This window comes from Gadus chalcogrammus, chromosome 18 (assembly GCF_026213295.1).
Source record: "Gadus chalcogrammus isolate NIFS_2021 chromosome 18, NIFS_Gcha_1.0, whole genome shotgun sequence".
NCBI classification, from domain to species: Eukaryota; Metazoa; Chordata; class Actinopteri; order Gadiformes; family Gadidae; genus Gadus; species Gadus chalcogrammus.
The window spans coordinates 11,162,153-11,169,484 of NC_079429.1; the positions used below are offsets into that span (position 1 = coordinate 11,162,153).

The 7,332-nt window shown below is 49.1% G+C and overlaps 1 long non-coding RNA gene across 1 annotated transcript; it reads right to left on the reverse strand.

Moving 5' to 3' along the window:
• LOC130371421 (uncharacterized) lies at positions 1-6,954 on the reverse strand. Its single transcript, XR_008893189.1, has 3 exons — positions 6,378-6,954; positions 1,740-2,485; positions 1-64 (listed from the first exon to the last, which is right to left on the reverse strand). It is a non-coding gene; the product is annotated as an uncharacterized LOC130371421 (long non-coding RNA).
• Between the last annotated feature and the right edge of the window lie 378 nt (positions 6,955-7,332).

Here is a 7,332-nt window from a genome sequence, read left to right on the forward strand (position 1 = left end):
TTGAGCTCAGAAATAGGTCCGGGTACAGCTGCAAATGGTTCTGTGGTGACGCCCCTGGAACCATCTAGAAAAGAAAACAGAGGGAACGAAATATTTCAAAAAGAGTTTAGTCATCTAAAAACGGGGGCTTTGAATTACAGCTCAGATCGCGCCGACGTTTTTGATTGGAAAACAAATTAGGTTTGCTTTTTTTTAGGTCGCTTCTTGTGGTGCGAGAAACAGACGTCCCTGCTCCGAATATCTGGCGACTATCTGGTTACTGACTTAATGAGTAGCCTGGCCCTAGCGTGGACACAAAATGGATCTATCTGGCAGTTTGGAATTCCACGTTCCCCTAAAATGGATGTTCTGGAACCATGGCGCTGTAGCCATGGCGCTGGGTGGGTTTATACAGACACACTGGCTTCAGGCGTCTGCTTCTTGTCCAATTAGAACGGGGAGCTTTCAAGGAGGTCGCTGGGGCTTTTTTTCCCCTGTTGGATCTGGCTACAACATGAGCACTAATTTATGGTCTGGCTACTATATGGTCTGGCTACGCTTACGCTCACTACACAGTTTCTAACAGATTTCCATCCAGCAGTATCATGAGAGGGGGGGGTGGTGGTGTAGGGGGAGAGAGGAGGGAAGTTCATTCAACACTCCAGACTGGTTTGCAAACAAGCAGAGTATGCTTGATGAGGGACATATATTTTTAGCTTAAGGGATACTGATACACTACGATAAGGAACCCATTTTTCCCCGCTAGTGTCTGTGATAAGCGTGTGAGCCGACCCATGACAAATGGCTTGACAAATAGCCAACCCTTTGTCTTGCACCCGACTGTGGTGCCGTAATGGATAGCCCATTACCAAATATTTTGATAGCGAAAAGCAGATTTGACAAGGGACCTCTGGTTCCCCTAAAGAGCTCTCTGGTTCTCTGGCTCCCAGGGGCCCTCCCACGCATCACGGCACGGTCCCGCGGCCCTTCATTAATGACCTGCTTTGGGTTTCCGTGAGACGGGGCCCTTGCGTCGGATCTAAGGCCTTCTAATTTGCAGCTCACCACAGTCCTCCAGACCTCCACTCACTCCCCTCCTCCACCCCCACCCCCCCTCCCTTCTCTCCCCCACCTTGGCCACCCCGGGTAGGGCTTGGTTTTTTAAGAGGTGCAGCTGGGAGCGGAGTGAGAGGTACGAAGCTCTTCAGGAGAAAACCACCATCTCCACTTGAGTTTACAGAGTGAGAGAGCTCTCTCTCTCTCTCTGTAAACTGTGGTGGAAGAGGTGCTTTACAGAGCGCCGGAGAGACAGAGAGAGCGAGCTGCAGCAGGGAACCTGGTTATGCTGTTAAGTGTGGTTCTCCATTCGAGACGGCGTTCTCCCCGCGGCGATGGGAACGTTGACCTCACTTTTCCACCAATCTGCTGAACTATTTACTCTTTAGTCCTTTTGGCAGACGCTTTCCCGCAAGAGCAACTCACGGTGAATTTTTGTTACATGTTCGTTCAGGAGCAGGTTGCCCTGAAAGGTAGACATTGTGGGTATTAGGTTTTCAACCCAGAACCTTTCTCCTGGGGGTCAACCAAAACACTTACCACTTGCCTCAACCCATTAACCCATTAACAAGTCACGTGTGAAACACATAGACATACATAAGTAAGCTAGCACGTGACAGAGGAGCAGACAGATACATTAGCACGGCCTGCGTGTTAGCGGTCATGCATTACTCCGGGTCTAAGCCCGGTGTCAGTGTGCTTACAGAAGTTGCCGGAGATCCGTGTCTGTCCTCTAATCCAGCCGGGCGACCCCTGACCCGGGAGGGGGGCCGTTGGGTCGGGTCTGGAGCTCTGGTGTTCTGCTCTGCCGCTGAGCAAGGCAGCCGCTCCCTCTTCTCTCCTTTCTTCCCCCCCCCGCCGTCTTAACCCTGCACACACCCTTATCCAAACCCAGGGCTGTAGCTGAATCCCTCGTGGTTCTCCTTCCTCCTCCTCCTCCTCCTCTGTCTCCTTGGAGGATCTCCTGGTTGTGGGGAGGTTTATGAGGAGCAGAAAGAGAACCTGGCAGCCTGCCCTCCAGGAACCAAATCCAATGGATGAGCAGACACACACACACACACCCACACACACACAATCCCTGTGCGTGTGTGGATCTTTAAAGAGAGTAAAATGCTTTAATAGGGTAATCCAAGCCCCGGCAGTCTGCCTGTGTCTCGGAGCCTGAAGGGGGAGAAATGCCCCAACAGGGGGGCTTGTCTGTGTCAGGGTGACTGGGCGGCTTGGTGGGATGATGATGGTGGTGGTGTCGGGGAGGGGGAGGTTCACTCGATTATCCTCCTATGTGCTCATCCTCCATGGGTTGGCCCGGTCAGAGCAGCAGGGTTCTGTGGTCTCTGTCTGTCCGCTGGCGGTGGGTTGTTCCCACTACCAGCAGGACCACTTCTCTTGGACGGCTGCTCCTCGTCTTCTTCTGTCTTATCCTCTGCAGGCTCCACTGAGGCCCTCCAGCCTGTGAGAAGAGGAGGTCAAAGGGTACCACATTAGGATAGGACATTTGGTTGAGATAACCGGGAATGAAATTGGTCAACTTCCGATAATATCGAAAGATTAAATATTTAGGATAAAGATTAAGATTATCGGCCAGAAGATGAGTGAAAAAATACCAAATTTAGGTATCAATTCTGTCCGGTATGATTAAACTAATTGGTAAACATCTGAAAGAGATATTGAAAGGGCAAACATGTACAATGACCCGTGAGGCATCGAGCAAAGGGGAGACAGCGGGCAGGGGGGGAGGGGAGGGGAGGAAGAAATTAAACACACAGAGGGTGGAGGGCAAAGGGCAGGAAGATAGTGGATGGAAGGATGGATGACCTCAGAAGACGGACGCACAGAGAAAAATGGATTGGGAAGGAGAGAGAAATAACACTCATCCTTAAAATGAATCAACACCTCCCTGTGTTGCATTTAATGAAGTTTCTTTCAACTCGAGGCAGTTCAGATCACAGCTTCCATTGGTTTGTTTGCTCGTACCGTTGGATGGACACCGCACCATGAGGTCACATATCATACCCAGCTTGCTCTAGTGCAGTGCGCTGAGTCCTCTGTTTACTGACTCCCCCGGACTCTCGGCTCGCTGAGGACTCCAGAGGTTTAAATCCACCACCACCGCTATTTAAACCACCTCAGCATTCCAACGTCGTTCAGTTCTTTCACTTTATTTGCCCGTCCCTACGTAGTTACATACGTACACAAGATGTAGAGTCATTTCCTGAGGTGACGCTTGGCTGGAAATAAACTTAACAAACCAGTCTAATGGGAGCAATGTGTGTGTGTGTCTTTCATGTTTGTCTCTGGCCATCTCCTGTGTCTGTGTGTGTGCGACAGCGTGTGTGTATCCCAAACAGAATGTGTAACGCAAGAACATGTAGAGAGACGCACACACAAACACACACAAACCTTTATTACTAGACATTACTCTAGACTAGAGAATGCGTGTGTGCCACCCCAACAGACAGTGAACAATAAACCGATAAAACACACACAACCATTTTACCCCCAACACACACACACACACACACACACACACACACACACACACACACACACACACACACACACACACACACACAAAATACAGACCTCAATGTATAGTGTTCAGCCAACATCCTAGACGTGACTCTGTGCACTTTCCCGCTCATCAACCTGCCATTTTGTTTGTGCCCCAGCTCACTGTTGCGTTTGCTTCCCCGGAGTGTCCTTCACTCTCTAACCAGACTCACCAGGTGAACAAACACACACGATAAGGCCCACATTTCTACACTCTCCCCCTTTGACTTTCAAACCCTGTTCCCTTACGCTTCACCCGGGCTGCCTGGTGCGACGCCAAGGAAAACACAGCAACCGTTCCTCGTAAACCCGGGAAATATGTGTGTGCTTTGAGACATGTACCGCTGCACACACAAAGCACACTAAAACGTACACATACACACACATTAAGACATTGACACAAGTACACACACACTTACACATTGACACATACAAGCACCACCACAGACAGATATATACACACACACACACACACACACACACACACACACACACACACACACACACACACTCACATGCATTCACAGTCACACACACACACACACACACACACAAACATACACACACACACACACACTTAGACATTTACCAATACACAAGCAAATGCACAAACACAAAGACACACACACTTAGACATTTACACATAAAAGTACACACACACACACACACACACACTTACACACTGAACCATACAAGCACACCCATGCACACACACACAAACACACACACACACACACACACACATACACACTTACACACTTACACACACACATAGACACACCTAAATGTACACAACTCACATGCATTCGCAGTCACAAACACACACACACACACACACACACACACACACACACACACACACACACACACACACACACACACACACACACACACACACACACACACACACACACACACACACATGCACAAGCACACATACACTCATTTTCCTCCACCATTTGGGTGATGCCCCCTGCAGTGGTCTCGGGGTGCTGCTGGGAGGTAGGGTGTCGGGGTGACAGGGTGTCAGGGGAGAAGAGAGCCGTCAGACCATCTGGTAATGACAGCGCATGATGGAGCCCTGCCCACCGTCCAGCTTGTGTGGTATCACACCTTTATACACACACACACACACACACACACACACACACACACACATGCAAACACGCAGATGAACACCCTTTGCATGCCACACACAAACAAACAGATGTTCTCACACCACACACCCACACACACACACACACACACACACACACACACACACACACACACACACACACACACACACACACACACACACACACACACAAACCGAAACCGGTGAAATCATGGCGTTAAGACAAACATTGCTTACAGGCCAGAGCCCTCACACCTCTTCCACCGCCCCTAGGCCAAACGGCCTCCACACCACATGGCCCCAGAGGTCAGCGGCCCCCATGGGGAAGGTAGGGCCCTAACACTCACTGACGGAGGGGGGGGGGGGGGGGGTCGGTGAAGGAACCCTGAAGAGGCAAACTTAAATTGGCCAAATTGTATTGACATAATAATACGCTAATTGTGTGTGCGTGCGAACGTGCGTGCGTGTAAATGTATCTATTGATCGCTCTATCTTTCTCTCTCTCCCGCTCTCTGTCTGTATATATTTTTCGATCCGTCTGCCAATGTACAATCACACCCAACCTTCAGAAGACACGCAGCGATGTGATGACGTGTGCAGCGAAAGTCAAAGATTAAATCCACTAGTGCTGCATGGCTGGCTGCGAGGTCGGTGTCTAGTGTTGGTCTACTGGTGTGTCAGAGTAGATGAGGTCCTGGCCTATTGTCACAAAGTCAATTTGCATTTGGTCATTATTCACTCCTCAGTCATTGCCGTGTGTGTGTGTGTGTGTGTGTGTGTGTGTGTGTGTGTGTGTGTGTGTGTGTGTTCTATATATATATATATATATATATATATATATATATATATATATAGAGAGAGAGAGAGAGAGAGAGAGAGAGAGAGAGAGAGAGAGAGAGAGAGAGAGAGAGAGAGAGAGAGAGAGAGATAGTGTCTGGGTTAGTGTGTGCGTGCGTGTCAAGGTGTGTGTCAAGGTGTCTGTGTTCCTCAAGCCTTCTGTGTAGTATTTGCCATGTAGGCGCCTCTCATCGTCTTGTCGTTGGCGGGCCACCCGGCGCAACTTCCCACAAGAGATCCCCGCGGGGGGCAAAAAAGAAAGTTCACACATCTCAAAAGGGGTTCAAACAAGAACTCCTTGACGATGTATTAGCACATTTAAATACATGACACAATCTAGATGGCTTCTCACGCGCCACTTAATACAACCCAGTGATAAATAACTTTGCGAAGTCAGACTGATGTCATTTTACATAGTGCTATAATTATTAAGTACAGAGATCGAGTCCTATCGCAACAACAACAACCCGCTGCGCTTGCTGAGCAGATCGTTTTACCATGACATCTCAGCAGAAGACCTGCACTCAGAGCGACCCGCAGACACACAGCTGTAATATGAAGTGACCACACGAGCGTCAGCCCCCATCCTGTAATGGTTTATTTAAGTAAGGTGTCATTAGCTGGTCGTAGCAACAACTACAGGCACCGACGCACATTTAGCAATACTGAATCGGTCCAACTGTCCATTGGATATTTATTTTTGACTCCTTTCCTTGTATCTTAACGCAGTACCCCCCCCCCCCCCCATGCTCGATGAAGACAAAGCCCAAAAAGTAACCTAAGGCAAAAAGAAAAAGTTGAACTGAATCACAAATGCAAAAAGTTTAAATGAACTTACATCAGGCTGTACACGCAGACAAGGCGCTGAGGGAAGTTGAACAAAAAATGTATCCCCAAGTGGACCTGTGCGTGGTTTAACAGGAGCGGAATGGTTTTAGCGCTCGAGCAGAAGAAAGTCCGTTGCGAGGCGACCGGTGTCCGCGCGGCCCGGCTGTCCCGCTAGTGCGCGTGGACTTGGGCAGGACTCGAGACTTTCCGTGGAGGATGAGGAAAGGGGCGGGTCCTTCCGAATACCGACAAAATCAGCAGACAGATCAACAAGTAAAGAACCAGGCAAGTGGACATTGTGGCTATACGTTAACCCACACATTATTCTTGCTCCAAAAAATAAATCACTTCAGTGACTTGTTTTAACAACTCGAGTCTACAATTTGGAATATTTATTTTCTTCCGTATATTAACAGGTGTGGATAAACATAGTCCTGCTACATAACTTCCCTGACATTTAAATCAAAAGTTGACGCAACCAGTCACCACGAGGAAGATGTAACTTTAAGAAAATACATGACTGAATAGCATCGACCCCTTGGGGTGCCTCAGTTCCGTTATTTGCCCTGAAAGCTTCTGTGCTCAGTGGCATGGACATCTGAACAAGCGTGTCAGGGATGAAGTCCGAAGGGGCGGTTCAGTTTGTCAATCAAACGATGCGTGACGTTGCGTGATATGAATCAACCCCCAACAAGTTTGTGTGTGTGTGTGTGTGTGTGTGTGTGTGTGTGTGTGTGTGTGTGTGTGTGTGTGTGTGTGTGTGTGTTGTGGCAACCCTGCCCAGGCCAATTAAGGAGATTGGGAGCACCTGAGGAACAAGTGGAGAAGCAGGGCTTAAATAGCCTGCTTCTCCACTCATTCGGGGCTCTCCCAGCCTTGGAGCTCCTAAAAGGAGAGACCGGTCCTCGTGGGTGACGGGATTCCACCCACGAAGGAGGGGACCGTGGATTCCTCAACGTTTACGT